This window comes from Puma concolor, chromosome E1, assembly GCF_028749965.1.
Source record: "Puma concolor isolate L17-30 chromosome E1, mPumCon1.1.hap2, whole genome shotgun sequence".
Lineage (NCBI taxonomy): Eukaryota > Metazoa > Chordata > Mammalia > Carnivora > Felidae > Puma > Puma concolor.
The window spans coordinates 53,518,099-53,540,989 of NC_141680.1; the positions used below are offsets into that span (position 1 = coordinate 53,518,099).

General features: G+C 40.5%; 1 protein-coding gene across 8 annotated transcripts in view; it reads left to right on the forward strand.

Moving 5' to 3' along the window:
- The window catches only part of KCNJ16 (potassium inwardly rectifying channel subfamily J member 16), a 56,942-nt gene that overhangs the window by 9,392 nt on the left and 24,659 nt on the right, over positions 1-22,891 (forward strand). For 2 of the 8 annotated variants that reach the window (XM_086687891.1, XM_086687897.1), the window contains exon 2: positions 10,949-11,054. The exons of 4 other annotated variants lie outside the window; for them this stretch is intronic. The gene's annotated coding sequence lies outside the window, so the exon portion shown is untranslated. Of the gene's footprint in view, positions 1-10,948; positions 11,055-20,940; positions 21,435-22,891 lie in introns of those variants that run through there. 2 more of the 8 variants (XM_086687893.1, XM_086687894.1) reach the window with 1 other exon arrangement.

Sequence of the window (22,891 nt, forward strand, 5' to 3'; positions counted from 1 at the left end):
AAGTCTTTGGTTTGGATGCAAGGTAGGTTTTTTCGATAAAGGGAACGGACTCCAACCCATAGAACTTGGTAACTGCTTAACAGAGTTCTACTGTCTTCCGAAGTTGTCCATTTCCTGTGCTTTATTGTTCTAAATTGCATGGATGTTAACTTAGTGTCACTTTATTTATGGAGTAGGTGGTCAGAATTTCTTTTAACATCTTAATGATGAGCTTAAGATGGTATTGGGAATTCACCCTACATACCAGGGGTTGAGTAGATAGACTAAAGAGACATTATGGTGCAGTGGTACATTGGGCTCAACACTGGAAGTCTTCAGTCTCCCCATAATTACTTGCCAGTAATTAATTCTGTATCATCAGCTTCCTCATCTATAAAATAAATACAAATTTTCCTAGTGGTTCTGCTTCTGTAATCAAACCCTGATAATTGAGCCTATTAAGTGTGTGTGTGTGTGTGTGTGTGTGTGTGTGTGTGTGTGTGTGTATTTATCTGATGCTGGAGCCTGAAGCCATGAGGCAGGCAGTTAGAAAGACAGATGCATTATGAAGTAAAGGAAGACAAACGAGAAGCAGTGAAAATTAGCTGGGAGCCACCAGGATGAAACGGAGCTCACATCCATCTCTCAGCATGTGAGCCTCCGATGAGAAAATGAGGGTGGCCAGCAAGAGAAGCTGGTACCCTCTCTCATGTAACATGAAGCTATAGAAACTGAAGGAAGAGAGTTCCAGAAATTTGGGGATGATCTGCTGTCCCCTGCCAATAACATGAGCTGGCAGATCAGTGACAACCTGTGTGAGCACCCACAGTACCTCATGCCCTATGCCAACCTTCTGATGGAAAAAGAACATGGCTCTTGGTTTCCTTCCACCTCACAGATCTCATGCAAAATATCTTCCAGGCTCCAAGCTAATCCGGAAGTATAAAGGAAATGGAATTCTGGAACATGTAGTCCCAGTTTCACTAAACTAATACAATCCAAACCTACCGCCTCTGACACCTGCCATTTAGAATCTAAATTAAATGATTGAGATGTAGTTCCAGCCTCCAAATAGCTAACTGTGTGATGGAAGAGAGTCTTAATTAATGCTGGTGGGTGTTATAACAGAACTGCTTTGCCTCTTTTACAAGCAAAAAGTGAGATTAATGCACATGAACAAGCTTTGGAAGTGCTAAATGTTTAGTGGCTTTCCGAGTCTCGCTTGGGCTGTGTGATGTTAGATTACCTCTACTTTTAAAAGTAAACACTGGGAATAAGTTCATTCTAGATATCTTAGTAAATTTAGATCCCCTGGTCTTTGCCTTATTTCACTCAAGTAGGTGTAGTGGTGCTGAATGGATAGCAACCAAATCTCTACACTAACCCAAACCCTTTCATTCATGAGATGATACCTGTTCATTTAAGTCACCAACCATTTCCCCACAGAGACAATGTGTGTCCTGATTCAGCATAACTAATCCTCCTTTTAAGCTGAGAAAATGGGACACATGAAAAACCCATAGCAAAATTCGTTGACTATTAATTTTTAAACAAGCATTGAAGTTTGGAAATAACCTCAAAATGTTATGCCAAAACTGTACTATGATAACTACTTTTTATTTATTTATTTATTTATTTATTTATTTATTTATTTATTTATTTATTTTTTTTTAAGTTTATTTCTTTCTGAGGGGTGGGGTTAGCGCACCCACACACAAGCTGAAGCAGGGCAGAGAGAGAGAGGGAGACAGAGAATCCCAAGCAGGATTCTCTGTGCTGTCAGTGGAACTGTCCGAGCAGGACACGGGGCTCAAACTCACCAACTGTGAGATCATGATTTGAGCCAAAGCCAAGAGTCACACAGACACTTAACCAGGTGCCCATGAAAACTGCTTTTTAATCAGCACCATCGTGTGAAGATTGTCCCTGCTCTCTCTTTACTAGAGTATGGTTGACTCACCCTCTCAACTTTGTCTTTTGCCTCATTTTCTCTTTCTTTGATGCTGTCTAGATAGGCAGATTTTGTATATTTCAGGGACTTCACATTTTCGCTGTATCTCAAAGATTGTGTCACAATGATGAGGTGGCCGCATTGTTTCCACAACCCAAACGTTCTGTTACCAGAGTTAGGAGTAGAAGGCATTTTTGCTGAATCTTTTACAAATGATAGGAGACCACATGGGGAAATGTATGAGATGTTTCTCCTGCCGATAACAGGAACATGTGTTACTTTACTGCAGAAATAATATTTTCAATATACTGGTTGATTTTTATTGAAAGATGATATGCTATGCACCATAGTAAGTGCTTCACAGATATTAATCTTCCATCCCCATGATAAACTTCATTTTTACATATAAGAAAACAGGGTCACTGAGAGGCCATGTAGTGTTTCCAAGATCTCATAACTAGTAAATGGCAAAGCCGATTTTGGACCAGGCAGTCTTTCTCCCCGGTATCTGTTTTTACTACTAATCTGTGCCCTTTAAAGAACCTCAATTTTCCATAAATTCATAGCTGTGTGATTATTAGGAATGCTAAATTATATTAATACATACTTTGGAGGATACCCCCAGCATTCAAGAAACCTCTGTACACAACACAGAGGGAAAGCCTGAGAAATGCTCAGACCTTGAGATGACAAAATAAAATCAAACCCTACCAATGAGACCCCATTCTCTACTCTCTAATTATTGATTGAAATATTCCATTTTGCATGCTAGGCATTAAACTCTTCTTTCTCTGTCAAGGCATTTAAAGAATAAAAAGAAGCAAATCAGAAACAGAACAGAAGATATCTGCACTCTATTTAACGGGCAAAACCCTACCCACACCAATAGAGGGATTTGTCATTTTCATCCAAAGCTAATAAACACAAACAGAACTTTAGCACCATAAATCAATAAGGATTTCATTTCATTGAGCAAGGATAATATACAATCTAAGGAAAACAGTATTTCATTGATGGGAGAAAATGCAGCCATTCTTAATGGCCCTAATGACATATGAAAGTCTGTTGGCTTTAATAACGAATATTGAGCTAAGATCAAATAAGCCATTTGCTTGAGGGTAAAGATGTAGATAAAAGTAGATCCTGGTGGGTCTTGAGAGATTTATCAGTTTAGAGTAAAAAGTTTCTCCTTAATTAATCCAATATAAAATGGCCCCTTTTTCTTTGTGCTTGTAAATATTAACTTTGTTAGAAATTACTGCTCTTGATATGCAAATATTTACAATGAGAGTTTTCATGGAGAAGGAAGAAACAGTCTCAGTTATTACTCTTGTATTAAAATTCCTCAGTAAAGATTAACAGTGATGAAGCCATCTGTGTTTATCATTTACTGAATAGTAAATCCTGTATTTCAATTGGTTCGGCTATGTATTACAAATGAAATCAAATGTGTATTTTCAGAAAGAGCATCAGAAGCCAACCATCAACATAATCAAATTGTATTTTTAAAAATAAAATATTTTCAGTATTCTATGAAAGGAAGAAAACCACACATCCTAAGAAAGCTGTTAACATAAACTTGTACTAGTCAAAAATAATTGCACCAACTATTAAGAATCAAATAACATAGTATACTGATATAACAAGAAAATGATTAATAATTACATTACTTATTAATCATTTTTAGTATTCATCTTAAGACTGTCACATGAAGAAATAGGATGTTTACTTTTTAAGTTGAAAAAAAGACTATTAGAAAAAATTTAATAGCTGCCCTACCCTTAAAACTGTTCGTGCCTTCATCTCAAAGATCACTGAACTCCTGAAGTTTCTAATAAACTTCTTTGTTGTGTTTGGCACTTCCTTTTACGTAGTCTCAGCTTTTAAACCGAAGACCAGATCATTCACTGGCATGTTTTTGTCTTTCTTGTTTCGTTCATCTTTATTCTTTTTTTGATTTTATTTTATTCCTAATGAATATAACAAAACAACACTGTGGTAGCATGCAAAGCTTAGAAAACACTTATACAGCAATGATCGTATTGTGTCTTCAAAACACCTTTGCAAGAGCAGTGGGAGTAATAGAGAATTTTTCTTATAGCGATGGAAATAGTAAGGATCAGGTGAATTAAGTGGTGTGCCGGTGGGCGGCCGGCAGGGGAGCTCAGACTGTGGAGTTTGACTCCAGATCCATTTCTCTTTCCTATACAAGTGCCTTCTTCCCTTTTCTATCTCTGCACTGGAGAAATCCTAATAGGATAACAGGTATCTCCTCAGTGTGGCATCGGTTTGCATTTCAATGTCAGACAGGCCTGGGTTTTAATCTAAGCTGTCGTGTGTGACTTGTAGTGGCTCTCAAAGTGTGGTCCGGGACCAGCAGCATCAGAATCACCTGGGAATTTGTGCAAAATGCAAATGCTCAGGCTCCACCTCAAACCCACTGAATAAGCAACTCTGGGGATGGAGTCCAACATACCTCTTCCTCACACACCCTCCAGGTGATTCTGATAGATATGAAGGTTTGAAAACCAGTGGTCTAGGCCAACGCACATCACCACTATAGAAGTTCTGTTTTTTTTTTTCCATTTGGGTCAATGGTAGCTATGATGTCGGACTCTTGTGAAAGTCAAACAGCACATAGTAGACGGGCACTTTAGAAATGTTGACATCGGGGCGCCTGGGTGGCGCAGTCGGTTAAGCGTCCGACTTCAGCCAGGTCACGATCTCGCGGTCCGTGAGTTCGAGCCCCGCGTCAGGCTCTGGGCTGATGGCTCGGAGCCTGGAGCCTGTTTCCGATTCTGTGTCTCCCTCTCTCTCTGCCCCTCCCCCGTTCATGCTCTGTCTCTCTCTGTCCCAAAAATAAATAAACGTTGAAAAAAAAAAAAATTTAGAAATGTTGACATTCCCAGGGAATTGAATTGTATTGCAAGAGCTAATTCCCCCTCATTCAATAAATTCGACCCTCTATTTGAAAACAGAAAGGAAGCGATCACCTTTCTTGAATGCAGCATTTTTTCTAAACCTGGATGAGACGACGATTTCTAACTTGTGGGTCAAATGGATGGTATACCTTGGCTATGTCCGAATTAGTTAGTAGCTGCCATTGAAAAGAAACCAAATGAAGCCAAGTGATTTTTTTTCTACCTAGCAATTTCAGTTAAAACAGAGAGGCATGGACTTTGTCACTACTACTATTTGTTGTCTGTTTATGTGATGGTGGCAATGGTGTCACGATAGCTTTGTCCAATGGCCAAATTTAGTCCCATGGCTGGAATTACATAAAATTTACATATCTAAATATGGCTCCGTAATTTAAAAGCCCTCAGTTTAAAAACAAAAAAATCTATAAATTCAATTTTGAAACTCAAGAAAAATGTTTTTCAGCCTGTGTTCACCAAAATATATGAAAGTTGGTCTTAGGTCACCATATGGAGTATACAGGTATGAACAGGCAAGTTAAGTCAATTTCTCCTTGATTACCCTGTTTTTCCTCTTCTTGGACCTACAAAAGTAGAGAATACTTGTTCACTATCTCCCACGTGCCAGGTGCTATGTTGTACGCGAAGGGTCATCCCTGTCTCATTTATTTGACTTTGTTTATGGGAGAAAGGGTTAGATAGGAGGTGTTCTGCAACAAAAATTGGGGTCTTTAAGCCACATCAACTGGCCACCTGAGTTTTTGGTTTTAGATGGAATTAAGAGTCTTCCATAATTTGTACATGAGTTTTAACTACCAGGAAGGGGGCAGTGGCTGCCTGCCTTCAGTTTAATTCTCTGTGTGCCCCAGGTTCCTGAAGTTTGAAGAGAAACAATCACTCAAAGCCATATATATATATATATATATATATATATATATATATATATATATAATTTTTTTTTTGCTTATTTTCTCATTAGTTCCCAAAGGTGGGATTCCTAACTTGAGGGAGACAGTGAGAAAAACAAAAACCAAAAACTTAAAAAGCCCTTATGTTACTAAGGTGTAAAAACCACAGGGTTTCCATGATTGGGGTAGTCTATAACCAGAGGGCACACTAATAAATCAGCTTAACTTGCCGCGAAGAAGGGGAAATATTTAGCTATAAACTAGACTTATAAGTGCATGTAACATTATTTCGGACGGTTTCCGTATCTCTGTTTACCAACTCTGCATGTCGATAAAAAGATTAAAAGCTAGTTACTCCAGTATTTACAGAGAACACAGGGCTCTGACTAACTCTGTTCAGAATCTCTAGTTACAACACTCTTGAGACAAAGGCGAAAGATGATACGCTAACACATCATGACCTTCGCAATAACTGCTCCCATCGCTGGGTCTAGCCCTGATGCACTGATGTTTATGGCCAGGACATCTGGAGGGCAACCGGTGGTGGCCACTTCGGTTCAGCCTCAGCTGTCTCATTGCACCGCAAAAAAAAAGCTGTTTAATCATTTGCTCGACATTTATATTTTTAGGCTCCACCTTGCATTTAATCACATACTTACCTTCCTGCCAAAGTATTTGTGCTGGTAAAACAGGGCAACTCAAGCCAGGCAGAACCTGCTGTTTCTGCTTCTGTCAGAAGGGTCAGCGGTGGAAAGGTGGAAAGGCTGATCACAGTGATTTCATAGTTGAATGGGGTAATTGTTCTTTTCTTTTTTCCCTTGAAAGAAAATTCTAGGCTTGAAAGCTCTAAGATAAGGGGGAAAGTCTACCTAAAAACACTGTGTGCCTTCTCCCCAACTTTTGGCTGGTAGAAAACAGATCATCTTTGTTACACTTTGGCTGGATAAAAATGCACACATTATATGGGTAATTGAGGTTAATGAAAACACTTGAAGGTTATTTTCCCAGGTCTTTTTTCTTTCTGAGCTGAATTATGGACCTAATTTAGGTACATAACCCTACTTACAGACTGAGCTGAACTCACTGGGAGCTTTTAGCGTATTAATATGCTAAAGATACCTACGAGTCTGTGGCAGTCATTTTGAATTGTCAAATTCTAGAATCTCTCTTCAATAAACTGTGATTCATCCACTTAGGTGATCAGGAATGTGCAAAGTATTGCATAATTTTGCTAAATTTCTCAAGCAGAACACCTGAAAAATGGCAGTGTCACCTATTCCTATTTGCCTCGATTGCCAGAAATGTAACCATAACCTTGTTTGGAAATATTGTTTAGGAGACATATGGCTACGAAAAAAAGAAAACGAACAAATGACAGGATTCAGAGTCCTTAGCTAGGCAGGTAAAAGCTTTGCCATTTGGGTCCCAACATAATGTTTTGGCGTTCTCGGCCACCACTTCCCTTTTATGAATCCAGCTTTCTTGCTTTACAAAAATCCTGGGTTCTTTGCTTCCATCTGGAGAACATAAATCTTTTCCCTTTGACTCTCATTTACCCAGGCATTTCTCTCAAAGCGCTAGCCAAATCTACTTTGCATGACACCTTACCAGATGAATTTGAATTAAACCAACAAGAAGCCTGCCCCCTTTTATACCTTGGTAGTTTCTATTTTCTCTTCTTCTTTTTTTTTAAGCTGATTTATTTATTTTGAGTGAGAGAGAGCTAGCATGAGCGGGGGAGGGGCTGAGAGATGGGGGAGAGAGAGAGAGAATCCCAAGCAGGCTCTGAGCTGACAATGGGGCTCGAACCCACACACCATGAGATCATGACCTGAGCCAAAATCAAGAGTTGGACGCTTAACTGACTAAACCACCCAAGAGTCCCTGTTTCCTCGTCTACTTCCTTGACCTTCATCCATGATCCTTTCCCACTCATCTGACTATTAACCAAAGTAAAACTGAAATACGAATACACTTTAAGCGGTAATTTTCTGTTTGTTCTATCTTGTCATCTAAATACCTTACTAACTTCTTGTGGATTGGCATCATGCCTTAGAAATCGTAAATTTGCAAACAACCTGTTACCTGCCTTTAATATAGGAAGCAGAGGAAGGCCTAATAAAGAACATGTATTTCTTTGAGGCAAAGAATAAAATATTAGGCTTAGAAATGATACAGAATAGAATTTGTTCCTTGATAGGACACACTGCAAACAAATTATAAATATGCATTATTTTATTTGGAGCCCTGTTTCCCAGCAGTACCCTTTCCTATCCCCCAACGTATGTGCGTGCACACACACACACACACACACACACACACACACATGCATGTGCGTGCACACATACTTCCTCCTTCTGATGCTTTAATTTTATCTGTGCTATTGGTTACTGGCCTAGTGCTTTGTTATTACTCCTGGTAGGTTTTTAGTTTGCTGTTATTACCCATGTAGGGCTTTATGAGACACATAGGGACTTCTTTGCTTGATTTTATTTCTTTTTAAAATTTTTTTTAAATGTTTATTTTTTTGAGGGAGGGAGAGAGAGACAGAGACAGAGACAGAGAGAGAGAGAGAGAGACAGAGCGGGGGGCGGGGGGAGGGGCAGAAAGAGAAGGAGACACAGTATCCGAAGCAGGCTCCAGGCCTCTGAGCTGTCAGCACGGAGCCTGACGTGGGGCTCGAACTCACAGACCACGAGATCATGACCTGAGCCGAAGTCAGATGCTTAACCAACCGAGCCACCCAAGTGCCCCTCTTTGCTTGATTTTAGCCTATACTCTTGAATCATGCTCGGTGAAGAGACACTTCTCCCTTATTTTACCCTCTCATGTAATATTTACGTTTAATTTGAGACTTTTAGGTGCCAGGCTTGCAGAGTGAATAACATTAACATGTCAAGTACTACAATGGCCAGGATGAGAGGGTAATTTGAGGCAGGTAGGAGGGCTGGTCACTTGTACTGTTTAAGCAAAGCCTCACTCCTAGGGCCAGGAAAACAGGTTTTCTACAACACCAAAAAGTCTAAAATTTGGTCTATGTCATAAATAAAAGAATCCTAAAATGTCTTTCTAAAAACACATTTAGGTGAAGCATAGCAGGTTGCTAATGTTTGGGACTTCGTTTTAATTGTTTTATAAGTCTCAGTTTTCATATAGAATCAAAATGACTTAAACGATATCTTTCAAAAATTCACTTGTTCTCTTTAGCCTGTGTATTCACCATGATGGAAGAAACTGCATAAGCAGACTCATCCCCCCCAGGAAATAGATGGCTAGTGATCTGTAGGTGTCATGTCAAGTTGAAGAGCAACTTTTTAAGACTTCCATCACCTCTCAACCAGAGAGTAAGCTTAATATCGACAATGACATTGCTGGAAAACAAACTCAGAACCTGAGTTATGTCGGGCGGCTGGTTTTATGGTCAGAAAGAATTGAGTGACTTACCAGTCCATCAATGCAAAAGTTGGAAGGTGGTAGAAGGTCGCTCAGAGACAAAGGAACAGATGGAGGAAAATCCTAAAAGGTGTAAAATAACCTTTCAAATGCAAGTATGGAAATTGTATGAGTTTTTTCAGGCTGCTGTAACAGGGTGGTTTAAAACAAAAACATACGGGGCACCTGGGTGGCTCAGTTGGTTAAGCGTCCAACTTTGGTTCGGGTCATAATCTGGCATCCATGGGTTCGAGCCCCGCATCGGGCTCTGTGCTGACAGTTCAGAGCCTGGAGCCTGTTTCGGATTCTGTGTCTCCCCCTCTTTCTGCCCCTCCCATGCTCACACTCTGTCTCTCTCTGTCTCAAAAATAAATAAACATTAAAAAAAATAAAACAAAAATTTATTCTCTCACAGTTTGGGAAGCTGGACGTCTTAAAATCAAGGTTACCCTCCTGCCACAGCCTCTAGGGGAGGAACCTTCTTTGCTTCCTCATCTTGTGGTAGCCCGAGGCTCCTTTCTTATGGCAATGCTACCCCAACGTCTACCTCTGTCTTCACATGGCACTCTTCTCTCTGTTTGTATGGTCCTTCTTCTCAGAAGGACACCAGTTATATTGGACTAGGGCCCACGCTAATGACCTCATTTTAACTTGACCACATCTGCAAAGTCCCTATTTCAAGTAAGATCACAATCACAGGTGCCAGAGGTTAGGACTTCAAAATACCTTTCTGGGAGGAGACAACTCAACCCATAACAGACAATGATGGCACAAAAATGAGACTCCACTCTTGCCTCAGAAAAGAGGAGAGAAATACAATGAAATGAAGGATGACCTTCCTTTCTTGTTCTTACAATTCTTTCTTTTATTTACAATTTTTTTTACTGTTTATTTATTTTTGAGAGAGAGAGAGAGAGAGAGAGAAACAGAGCGTAAGTGGGAAAGGGGCAGAGAGAGAGAGGGAGACACGGAATCCAAAGCAGGCGCCAGGCTCTGAGCTGTCAGCACAGAACCCGACGCGGGGCTTGAATCCACGAACTGCGAGATCATGAGTGACCTGAGCTGAAGTTTGACACTTAATCGACTGAGTCACCCAGGAGCCTCCTTTTATATTAAAAAAAAAAAAAATGTATGATAATTCTATTACTGTGCTTTTAGTTTATGTTGGCCATTATAAAATGGTTAGATAATACTAGAGGGAAGCACTTATTTTTTCTACTTCTTGCTTTGAATCTTTCACCCCTTTGAAGAGGCACAGCCCCACCTTTCTTTTGTAATTTGTTGCAACTATCGGAATTTGATGATTTGTCAGTAAGCAGGCAACCTTACTGCTGATAATAAACAAAGTGGAAGACCATATTTCACAAAGAGGAAAGGAAAGGGCAAAGAAAAAGGGCAAAATGAAAGGAACAAGTAGCTGTGGGTTGAGGAAAGGTGAAAGACATGAAGTATTCTGAGAAATAGCTATCCTACAAACATGGAGAAAGTTTGGGTACTTGGGTATTGACGCCACAGCCTCATGACTCAGATTTTCTTCCATAATTTCTCTTGCGCCCCAGACAGCCGTGTGTTCTGAAGCTTCCTCTATATTTTCCAGATTTCCTAGCCTAAAGAGAAAGAACAATAGTAACATTTGCATTTACTTAAGGCTTTGGAAAAAATCAAAGTGAAAATAAAAGTAACCTTCAAGGAGCGTCTGCATGGAATAACTGACTCAGCTATTTTGGCCAAGCTTGTCTTTTTTTGGTCCTTATTTTCAGGGCAGCGATTGCAATATTTTCAAACAGGGCAGGGCGGAATGGTGAGACTGTCAAATGAATCTTTCTGCGAAAGGAGACATCCACAAGCTGAAAAGACAATTGATTCGTGAGTGTTGGCATTTGTGATTTTGAAAACGTGGCAGAAATCGAAAGAACTTGTATTGTTCACACTTAGCAAAAGTGTGCATTGTATACACAGACGCCATCTAGACCGAAAGAATGGGCTGGCAAAATATTCAAATTACCACACCCATCCATGGCCCTTTCTTAGCCACTGATGTAAGACCAGAGAAACAGAGCCAACAGAAAAGGTGGGGAAAATGGTAAAATACATCTACCTTACTTTTTGTGGCTAAAACAAATTTGACTTAGTCGATATAACAAGGCTGAAATGTATTATACACTGTGCCCCCCACCCCCAAGGTTTAAAATAAATTTGGACTATTAAAATAGAGTCACACTTGAAAGTAAATACAAAGTGGGTAAAATGTAGGAACGCCTGGGTGGCTCAGTTGGTTAAATGTCCCCCCTTCGGCTCAGGTCATGATCTCGCAGTTCGTGAGTTCAAGCCCCGCACCCGACTCTGTGCTGACAGCTCAGAGCCTGGGGCCTGCTTCAGATTCTGTATCCCCCTCTCTTGTCTTTGTCTCTGTCTCTCTCTCAAGAATAAATAAAAGCTAAAAACAAAAAAAAGTGGGTAAACTGTCATGTGTCCAAGAACATGATGCATCCATCGGGCTAGAATTTACCAGTCCTGAGAGATGGGAGGAGGTGTTGGATCTCAAGATCCTATACTGCAAGGTCATGTAATTTCTCCACAGAAAAAATCATTATCATTGAGTATTTGTTAAAATAGCTTTCATTAAGATCAGAGTGATTCAGTTATAATTAAATCAATCCGGTTTTAATATATTAGCTAATAGATAATTAGATTTCTAAGAAAGCCAAGCTGCCCTAAAAAAATGAGTGATTAAATGCATGTTTCTCTTTTGAGTCCTCTAATGGAGGAGTCTGAATACTTTATTTGGGGAGTTTTATTCATAGATGATCCAATTTGTAAGTACTGGTGAGGAGGCAATAGTTTCAAGAAGCATATTTATTCAAGTAGTGTCCCACATTTTATTTACCACCGTATTGTGGTGTTTGTTTTGGGAGGCTGGATATACAAATGGACAGTGGCCAAGACCATTAGGACAATACAACTCTGACCCATAGCCTTTATAACAAATAGTCAGGTGACAAACCCCAGTGTGGAACAGTGAGCCCCAAATGGTCAAGACTTGGTCATTGACTTCCAAATTCCCAATTCTTCTCTCTGCTTCTAAGTGAGAACCCAACCAATCACAGAGAATTCCCATTTCTAGTTAACTATATTCCAGCTTCCCAGGTCAATAGCCTCTGATCATACCTGAAGCTTTCCCTTTTTTCACTATAAAGCATCCCTGCTTTCTTGCTTCTCTTTGGGTCTCTGCCAAACCCAAGTGATGATGGCTGACTCCCTTGCTTGTTCTCTTTTGGGTAGTCTTTGTTTATTTCTACAATCTCTATTATAATTTCTATACAGAAACCTTTAAATGGCAAGACGAGCTTTGCCCACATTTAGAAAATCATTTAGGGGGGCGCCTGGGTGGCGCAGTCGGTTAAGCGTCCGACTTCAGCCAGGTCACGATCTCGCGGTCCGTGAGTTCGAGCCCCGCGTCGGGCTCTGGGCTGATGGCTCAGAGCCTGGAGCCTGTTTCCGATTCTGTGTCTCCCTCTCTCTCTGCCCCTCCCCCATTCATGCTCTGTCTCTCTCTGTCCCCAAAATAAATAAAAAATGTTGAAAAAAAAATAAAAAAAATCATTTAGGGCCACTGGGTACTAAGTGTAGTGGCAATAATTCTGAAAGCCAGAAAAATTGTTACAGTTGGTTCAAGCACCGGTCAAGATCCCTTTGACCTAGCTCAGATCTGTGATGATTTGGCATTTGTATTACTCAATCTTACTTCTAAGTCATTACAGCAAATGTCCTACTGCTTGGGAGTCTCTTGCATACAGTCTGGTTTGGGTGGTCGTTTTCTCTGGGGAACTACTCAGGTGTAATGGACATTTCCTGTGGTTGGTTCAAACTGGCTCTCTATCCTGGAGAAGGCCGATTTTGCCTTTATTAACTGCAAAGTGTGTAGTCTTTGATATTACAAGATTTCGATTCTAATCCTGCCAATAAGTTTTACTCCTCATGGGACTCTGAGGAGAGTCTTTTAACATACTAAGTTTAAGTTCGCTTATTTAAAAATTGCTAGTAACATTAGCACCCGCCATATGGGCTGCTTCAGAATTAAAACATCGTTTCTGTAAAATGGTTACCCTATTATTATATCTTGTAACAATAAAATAAATACATATTAATGTATTTGATATTATTATATCAAAATAGATGTTCGTATTTCCAGTGAACAGTCTTTTTTATACCTTACGTGAGGACACAGAACATTTCAAGCAAATACTTGGAAATTGCTGGCAAGTTGTTAACTCTTCAGATGGTACTAGGTAACAGATCAGCCCGGTTACAAGACAGTAGATGTGTTACGTCATGTGGGGAATGAAGGCGGTTGTTTTCATAACTCAAGTGATGTACACCTTCTGCTGTATTAAAAACCACGTCCCTCAGAGCTGAGATGACTTGGCATGAGACAAGCAGGGATGGTTTTGACCTTTGCATTCTCAATGGCCTCCACTGGTTGGGCAGGTTATAGCTAGTAACTCGGTTAAGATTTTTGGATATAAATGTTGCTTTTTAGACTGTAGACAAAACTACATGTATATACGTAACCCCAGAGGTACAGGAAGGCCCACGGCACAGCCAGCCAAAGAAGGTAGCACATTGCCTGTTCTCTCTTACATCCCCTCACCATCAAAGGAAGGCACTTGCCACAGTGAAATGTTCATTTTGCAGACATGACGTGTGCACGTTTCATTTCTGAATCAAACAAAGGAATAATTCCTGGGCACTTTATGTGCATTTTTCTGGTTTTTTTCTTTTTTTTTAATTAAAAAAAATTTTCATGTTTATTTATTTTTGAGAGAGAGAGAGAGAGATAGCATGAGTGGGGGAGGAGCAGAGAAAGAGGAAGACACAGATTCGGAAGCAGGCTCCAGGCTCTGAGCTGTCAGCACAGAGCCCGACATGGGGCTCAAACTCACAAACTGTGAGATCATAACCTGGGCTGAAGTTGGACGCTCTACCCATTGAGCCACCCAGGCGCCGCTGTGCATTTTTCTTAATATGATCACGGAATCAGGGTTAGCCACTTAATCCCAAATGAGACATGACCTCACTGGGGTTGGTTCCTTGACTAACTTTTGGAATTCCTCACAAGGACAGTATGGATCACGTTGCCTCTGCGCTCCTGTCCCCTCACCGACGTCTAGGATTTATTTGAGGTAGAGGTGGCGTCTCCTGCCATTGTTTTCAGGGCAAATATCTGTGGAAATTTCACTGTTTTTGTCACAAATGCCATTCAGTGGCCAATCGGGAAACAAAGAAGGGAATGAGTTAACCTTGTTAAATTCTTCAGTCAGAAAGCGTTTGTTGTGTTTGGTGGGTTTCATTAGACATTAGAGAAGCAGGTCATTACAGGGAAGTAGGATAATCTATTGGGAGCATCCAAAACACTTTTTGTGTATTGTGAATACACATATGATATTAGATTCTTTTTTTTAAAGTTCATTTATATATTTTTGAGAGAGGGAGGGAGAGAGAGAGAGAGAGAGAGAGAGAGAGAGAGAGAGAGAAAATGAGAATACACAGTCAGGGCAGAGCCCGATGCGGGGCTCAAACTCACAAACTGCGAGGTCATGACCTGAGTCGAAATCAAGAGTTGGATGCTTCACTGGCCCAGCCACCCAGGCACCCCTGATATTAGATTCTTGACAAATGTCAACGAGAATGGGGACCCTCAATACAACCCCACATAACATATGTTTCAACTTCCCTACTGTACCTATTTCAAATGTTTTTCCATTCTCTTTAAATCTCTAATTCCATCTCCTCTCCCCACTGCCCTTCACTCAACCAGCGAATACAGTCCCAAGCTTCTTGTGACCCACCTATAGGCTCAATCGCAGCTTCATTCTTTCCTTGGAATCATTCTGGACTGCTTCCCATCCCTCCAGTACACAACTGTTCCTTTCCCTTCCCCTCCTTCCCCGATGGATTTCTGACTCTTGCAGATCCCATGATGGAGCCAAATAAGCAGTTTTATTTTTCCTGCTAATGCTTATTCAGTGCTAACACCATTTGTCCCAACCAGTTGCATGCAGGATGAATAGAGTAAGGGTGTAAATTACACCCTTGGGGAAATGTGACTCACAAGTAACTACTGCAGAGTGGATTCACTGAAGAACAAAAACAAACATACCCATGGCTTTTAAGAAAGTAGGAGCCTATCCAAGAGTGAAAAAAAAGGCTAAACATGAAAACAAGTTTATTCACTGTAGAGTTTTAAGTTGAATATTTATAGAGTTTCCTTAATGCATGCTAAGGACTTAATACATGCTTGCTGAATTATAGGGAAACATTTAAAACTTTAAATCATGTTTTGCAGTATCCCTCTTAACAAGCCGGCAGTTTTTAATCCAGTTTTTTTTTCCATTCCATTAACAAAACAATTTAGTGGTGTATATAATTAGGCTTAGTGGTATATAATAATTGCTTAATGGTGTATATATAATTGAATGAGAATGTGCCCTAATATATCAACTTTGCAGTTGGTTTTATTTTCAGCTTTATTTCCACTACTTTGCTTCATTTCCAGGGCAAATGCCAATTTTTCTGTTCTGACCCAAATATTAGAAGCCAGAGGGTTGCTCTGTGACATGGTATATTCCCCCCATTCATAGACACTTTGATGTTGCATTCTGATGGAATTAGAGCTTTGAAGTAGAATTTCGGGTGGAGTCTGGAGTGATTCTGGGCCGAATCTGGACTGATTCTGGGCTGGTCAAAACAACACACTTCAGTAATTATGAATTAAAATATGCCACATAGTAAAAGAGACCTTCAGAGGGGAGGAACCAGGATGCAGAGCAGATACTAAAACCTGGGTCATCACACAGTGCTCTGTGGGAGCAGCTCATACCGACTCAGGAGAGCCAATGGTGCCCACCTCTTACCAACTTCACATTCTACGACATCACATGGTTGGAGTATATATACTACAGAAATTGGCAAACTCTACCAGTCTGTACTTTTTTTTTTCCCCTCAGAGAGCCTATTAAAATTTACCAGCACATCACCGCTCATAAGTAAGTTGACTAAATGTCTCAGCAGTCCTGGTTGACAGGCCTAGTGACTCGTCGTTTTAGCATTTGTCCCTACCTTTTACACTTTCAAAGGTGACAACTTAAATGATCACTATGCAGATCAGCAATAATTGGAGGCTTTGGAGATTTTTCACTCCAAGAGGTGAAGACTGAATTAGAAAGAAGCAACTATAAGATTCTTATCTTATATTGTCTGAAGAACTTGCCCTTGGAAGTGGTACAAGGCTTGTTTTTCTGAGGCACAGCATGAGGACCGGAAAGTCTTGGGAAAGCTACAGGGAGACACATTTTTATCTGAGCTCAAGGAAGGACTTCCTCATTGGCAGCAATGAATCATCATAAAACAGGAACAGAAAATGTGTGGGCTCAGTGAGGTCCCTGTCAATGAAAATGGCCTGAGACTGAAGGCCAACTTGAGGGGATTTGGAAGGACTCAAGCAATGATTTCTTGTTGCGTCAATGCCTTCTCGAAGATTCATATTTTGAGTTGAATCCTCCTGACGGTATTTGACGCAGGCATTTTGGCAGTTCTCAGGGGGTCTTTGCTGGCTAACGTGTGTGTTTGTAGCTGATACAACAACCAGCTGGAAAAATAATTCCTTCAAATTCAGAAAAAAAAATGACCCAGACAGAAACCTTATTAAACCTCATGTTCAGTTTTCTAAAAAAATGAATTATTATTGCTAATTTGAGAGTAAGTACATGCTAACCAGCTTATACCGATTTATTTCTGATTCCAAAACTGTTAGGATGCTTTACTTTAGCACAGTTTGGCCAAAGAGAAGAAAGTAAGTCAATGGGTTTCATGTAATTTTAGGATCATAAGTAGTGGGAGAGGAACACACTCTTTAGCATCAAGGACTTCAAGCACTTTGTATCCTATGGTAGCGAGAGTGAGAATAACAGGAAGCCCTCCGGCGAGCAAAAGTGGCACCTGTGAAAAGTGTTTGGGTCTATCTGAAGGCATGGTTGCAGCAGGGGCTGAGGCTGTAGGAAACAGCCTACAGTTGCCCACTGAGTATGGAAAGCCCATTTAAAATAAACCATTCTGTCCTTTACCTACGGTCTATAATGGATCACATAAAAGTCAGACTTTTTCTTCCCTATTTCAGATGTCCTTACTGAATCAGTCAGTTAGATCATCATATGGATTATCGTGATTATCATTAGTTTGCAGCTCCAGCATGGTTTTCTCCAAGACCAAAGCCTCTCATTTGCACGTCTTTAAGCTTCCCTATAACTTCTCTGCCCATTCCTTCAGCCATGCAGCTTCCTCCAAAGCTTTCCATATTTTATTTGATTTGTCATCAGCCGGAAACGTGCACTCATCCACCAACCCACATGCCTCTCTCTTCGTACGTCCCCAATCGGGCTGTTAGGTAACAACATAGCGATGCAGATATTATTGTCTGATACTTTTAAAGTGCTTTACAAATATTAACTTATTTACATCTCCTGAGAGCTACACGAAATAGATACGTTTGTTATCTTTCATTTACAGATGAGGGTACTGAGGCACAGAGTGCCTAACAAAGTAGCTAGAGACAGTTTCTAATCAACAGTGTTCCAAATCTCAGCTCTGATCAGTGTGTTGCCTCTTACTTTAAAGGTAACAAATTGAACCAATCTTAGTATGATTTTCTGTAAACCAATGTTAGCACTCATTCTTCTGTGAAAACGTGTTTTATTCCTCCCCATTTTCCTGAAGTCCGCCTTTCTTCTTGTGAACATGTATTTTCACAAGTGTTGCGTCAGACCCTTATTAAAGTCGGTGTTAAAAAACACTGCATCCTTTCATACACATCTTATATATGTACCTTCTCCTTAAAGCATTCACATCTATTGTGAAAGAAATGACAATCACATGTTTTTTTGAGTGCATAGTCTCTTAGAGATTCCGTTAACTAAGAGTAAAACTCATCTACCCGGTTCTTTGAGTCTAAGACAGTGATTCTCACTCAACCCAGAGGTGGTTCCCCCCCCCACCCCAGGGGACATCTGACAATGTCTAGACACATTATTAACTGTCACACTGGGCGTTGGAGGCATATTGGCATCCAGTGGACACAGTTTAGGAATGTTGCTAAACACACTGTAAGCGCGGAACATCCTCCCACAACAAAGAATTACCTGGCTCAAATGTCAAGGCTGAGAAACCCAGTTCCAGGGTATTCTACACATTTAAAATAATTCTGTTGAGGAAAGTCTATGACCCTCTTCAACAGTATTATATAAAGCTATATAAAAACTATATGCATATAAAATTAAATCTATTATTAACCTATTAGTCTGTCAGTTTAAGTAGACTCAATTTATATGTCTTATATTTTCTCTTCTCTTCTCAGAAGTTTGAATAGTTTATAAAGGACACAGTTTCATAATTTAGCCTTAAAACAAATGTGACTCTTACGGAAAATTGTTCTAATAGCAGATTTCTTGTTACTCATCCATTAATTTTTTTTAAGTTTTTATTTAAATTCCAGTTAGTTAACATACAGTGTAATATTAGTTTCAGATGGACAATATAGTGATTCAGCGCTTCCATACATCACCCTGTACTCATCAGGACTAGAGCCCCCCCTTCATCCCCATCATTTATTTAACCCACTCCCCACCCACCTCCCCTCGGGTAACCATTACTTTGTTCTAGTCTGTTTCTTGGTTGGCCCTTCTCTCTCTTTTTTCACCCTATCCTCATTGTTCCTTAAATTCCACATATGACTGAAATCATATGGTATTTCTCTTTCTCTGACTGATTTGTTTAGCTTAGCATTCTACTCTCTAGCTCTGTCCATGTCATTGCACATGGCAAGATTTCATCCTTTTTTATGGCTGAGTAATATTCCATCATGTACCACATCATCTTAAAAGAATGCATTAATTTTTTTAAAGAATAAAGTATGAAGCATAAACTGTATACCAAGCGATGTCCTAGGTGAGCAAGTAGGATTAAACTACGATAAGCTGTAGATCAATGTTAGGATTATTTTGGTTAATGTTCACTGAATAGTTATTAATGTGGGGCTTATGTTTCCTGCGGTTTATTTATATCATTTTACACCATTATAAAAGCAGTTTTTATTTAAGATGAAATTAAGCAAAGTATTTTACAGAATGTAGGAAAAAATAAGAAAGAAAATATTGAAAGAAAACACCTGATGAAATTATTTGCTTTTCATCCAGTTAGGTGGAATTGGTGGTTAGTATTACATCATGCACAAAGCAGACCCAGTTACTGATCCAATAATAGTATTCTCTTCTCTCCCTATGGTTTTGTAATGAAACTCTGAGATCAAACAGGTTGGACACCTTCTTCAAGTCTCCTCAAAATACTTAACTTATAATGGAAATGACACACAGGACTAATGGTAGGACATTTCCTTTATTAAAAAGCCAATAAGTTGGCAACATCTTATTATAACTAACATCTCCCATATTCCAAGAGAAAATAGAAACTCCTCCTGAAAAATAAATCCCCCCTACCCTCCTTCCTATCCATCACAGCATTTTTCTACTCCAGATGGGATACATACAAGTCTCCACTTCCTCCTGTCCTGTTTCCACTTGTTCCCAGTCTAATCAAGCGTTTGGCTCCAGAATGCTAGTGAGACGTCTTTCATCAGAGTCACCAGTGACATCACATTGCTACATCCAATGGTCAACTCTTTTTTTTTTTTTTTTTGAGAAAGAGTGAGTAGGGGAGAAGGAAAGGGGTAGAGAGAGGAAAAATCTTAAGCAGGCTGCATGCTCAGCACAGAGCCCAATGTAGGGCTCCATCACACGACCCTGGGATCATGACCTGAGCTTGCAAATCAAGAGTCAGATGCTCAATTGGCTAATCCACTCAGGCACCCCACTAAGGGTCAACTCTTAGTTCTCATTCTCACCATCACTAATCTCTGACACAGATAATTGATTCCCTTGTTCTTATTACATTGTCTTCACGTCAGACCACCTCTCAAGGTTTCCTTTTACTTCAAACAGTTCACCTTCTCAGTCTCCTTTGTATGATCTTCTTAATTTTCCCAACTTCAATTCGGAGAGGCTGCCCCAGAGCTTAATCACTGGAACCCCTTTCTTTTCTAACTATTCTCACCTCTTGTCCGGTCTCACCCATGTTCGCGGCTATATACGTACTGGGAACTTCCAATCTTAGATCTCCATTCTGGATGTCTCCCCTCAACTCCAGAGTAATGTATTGTCTACCTGCCATTTTCATTTGGTTGCCAGAGAGCATCTCCAGTTACCACAAGAAAACCTCAACTTCAAAATTCCTTCTCTCTCAGTTCCATCGTCTCTGGAAACAGCACCAGTATTCACTCGATTTCTTGTAAATGTCCGCATTTTCATGACTAGCTCGTTCCAAATTATAAGACTTCTCTATAGGCAAAAATGGACATTGAGTAAGAAGTGTCTTCCCTCCCTTATCCTAGACGTACAAGAAGCAAACCAACACGCCAGAAAACAAAACAGGTTGCTCAGAAAAAGATTTACACTTTGTCCTTGGAACCACTACTGAGGATGTCAGTGGTCTTCTAGGGGCACACACTTCCTTGGAACCCAAATGAAATGATGTTGGGCAAGAGGCTGTTTGCTTTAGGTGTAGGATTACATAGACAGGGTGTGTGTTTGCACAGAAAGATCTTTACTGCGACGAGAGAACGCCTACACCCACAAAGAACACCCTTGGAAGAAGCTATAAGAGTCCTGGAGGTGATAGTGAGAGAAAATCCAGCCTTCGGTTTAGGGGCAATCTCGGGCCATTTTGCGATTTGGGGGAGATCCTTGCTGTTGAACCAGCTCACAAAGGTCTGATCAAAAGACAAAGATGTAGATGGGCAGCGGAGGAAGGGTATTTCTTCTTGATCCTTGTTTTCTGTAAGCCACCATTGGCAAGACTGTCTACTACGTGTAGGCATGGGAACCGGTTAAAGAAAGTGTCGATTCACTAGAGTGAGCTGAGAACTCGCTGGCCTTTGTGTGTGGTGAATGTGTCCGGAAAGGCAAAAAAGAGCGAGATTCTCCTGTGGGGTTTCTCATCTCCATGGCGGTAGGTGCTGACGGCTCCAGAGAGAGCAGGAAGGAGCAAAGAGAAGCGAGCCTGAGATGGGTTAGCTGCACTGCTCTCAGGAGATGAAAAGGACACCGGGTTTGGGTCTGACCTTCATTATCTGTAACTGAGGTAAGACCATCGGGTGGGTGGCAGAGTGACCTAAGCCTCAACTGACTGCTTGCCTGATCTTGAGCTGCTTCTTTTTTGCGTGTGTGTCTGCTAATAGGTGCCTTTAGGAGGTTTCTTTGGACTCTTTTTTGCTGTATGTTCCATGGCTGGGAATCGTCTTTTTTCTTTTCTTTTTTCTCCCGTATAATCTCTGGGGAGTGCTGCACCAAACAGATTAAGAATGTGGGGGCCATTTATAGATCAGTTAAGGGAAGTAACATTCAGAGAGAGAGAGACTAAAAGCGTGATGACTTAGCCAGCTGAACATTACTTATTGACGTGGGACAAAGTGGAAAACGATGAGTCTTTAATTTCCTGTGGAAACAGTCATTCATAAAACCATCTCTTCTGTATGTCTTTGTCACTCTACCACCGTTCCAAAGTGACAACGAAGTGGCCTGGAGAATTTGAAACTGTGTGTTAAAATATGCTGTCTTTGATTTGTAATTCATTGTGTCCTTACACCTAAAAATATATAGATGGAAATGCTGGAAAGACTCATTAGAAAAAAAAAAAAAAAAAGCTGCAAACAAGTTAATTCTGATAAAGAATAAGCTTCTCAAACAGTGAAGTCTGATGAGGTATAAAAGGCCTGGGTTTTCTTTTTTTTTTTTTTTTTTAATTTTTTTTTTAAACGTTTATTATTTTTGGGACAGAGAGAGACAGAGCATGAACGGGGGAGGGGCAGAGAGAGAGGGAGACACAGAATCGGAAACAGGCTCCAGGCTCCGAGCCATCAGCCCAGAGCCTGACGCGGGGCTCGAACTCACGGAGTGCGAGATCGTGACCTGGCTGAAGTCGGACGCTTAACCGACTGCGCCACCCAGGCGCCCCTGGGTTTTCTAACTTTTACTGTTTTTCTACTACTCATTATTGTCTTACGATTTGCAATCTGGACCGTTGCTGTGGAGTAAATAACATCTGTTACATTCCATGCCTTCGGCTTTCCGTGTCACTGGTGGAAGGAACAGAGGCTGAGATAATGCGGTTTGTCTACCTGGAAGTTCTAAGCCTGCAGAGATGCAGGGCCATGGGTTTAAACATAAATATATCTTATTGATGAAACTCCTTAAGCTTTTCTTTTAAAAGCCTTTTCCTCTGCCCCTTCTTTGATTTGTGTTTCTGAGGCTTGACATGATTCTGAGCATTCCGAGGGAGCTGGGGACGATATCCCCGGAGGTTCTGAAAGCCCATAATCCTGAAGGTAGAGCCCAAACTGGCTGCTTAGCAGAAGTGTGACCCTCCCAATCTACTTAGCTTCTCTCTGCCTCCTTTTCAGAAGCCTTTAATAATGTGTGTCTGTCAGATATCACTGAATCTCATTTGATATGCCATCTGGCACATAAGGAGCGCATACTGCGTGGAGACCATGGTTTCTAGCTCCGTGTTGGGGAGGAGGGAAACTGATGCAAATGCGA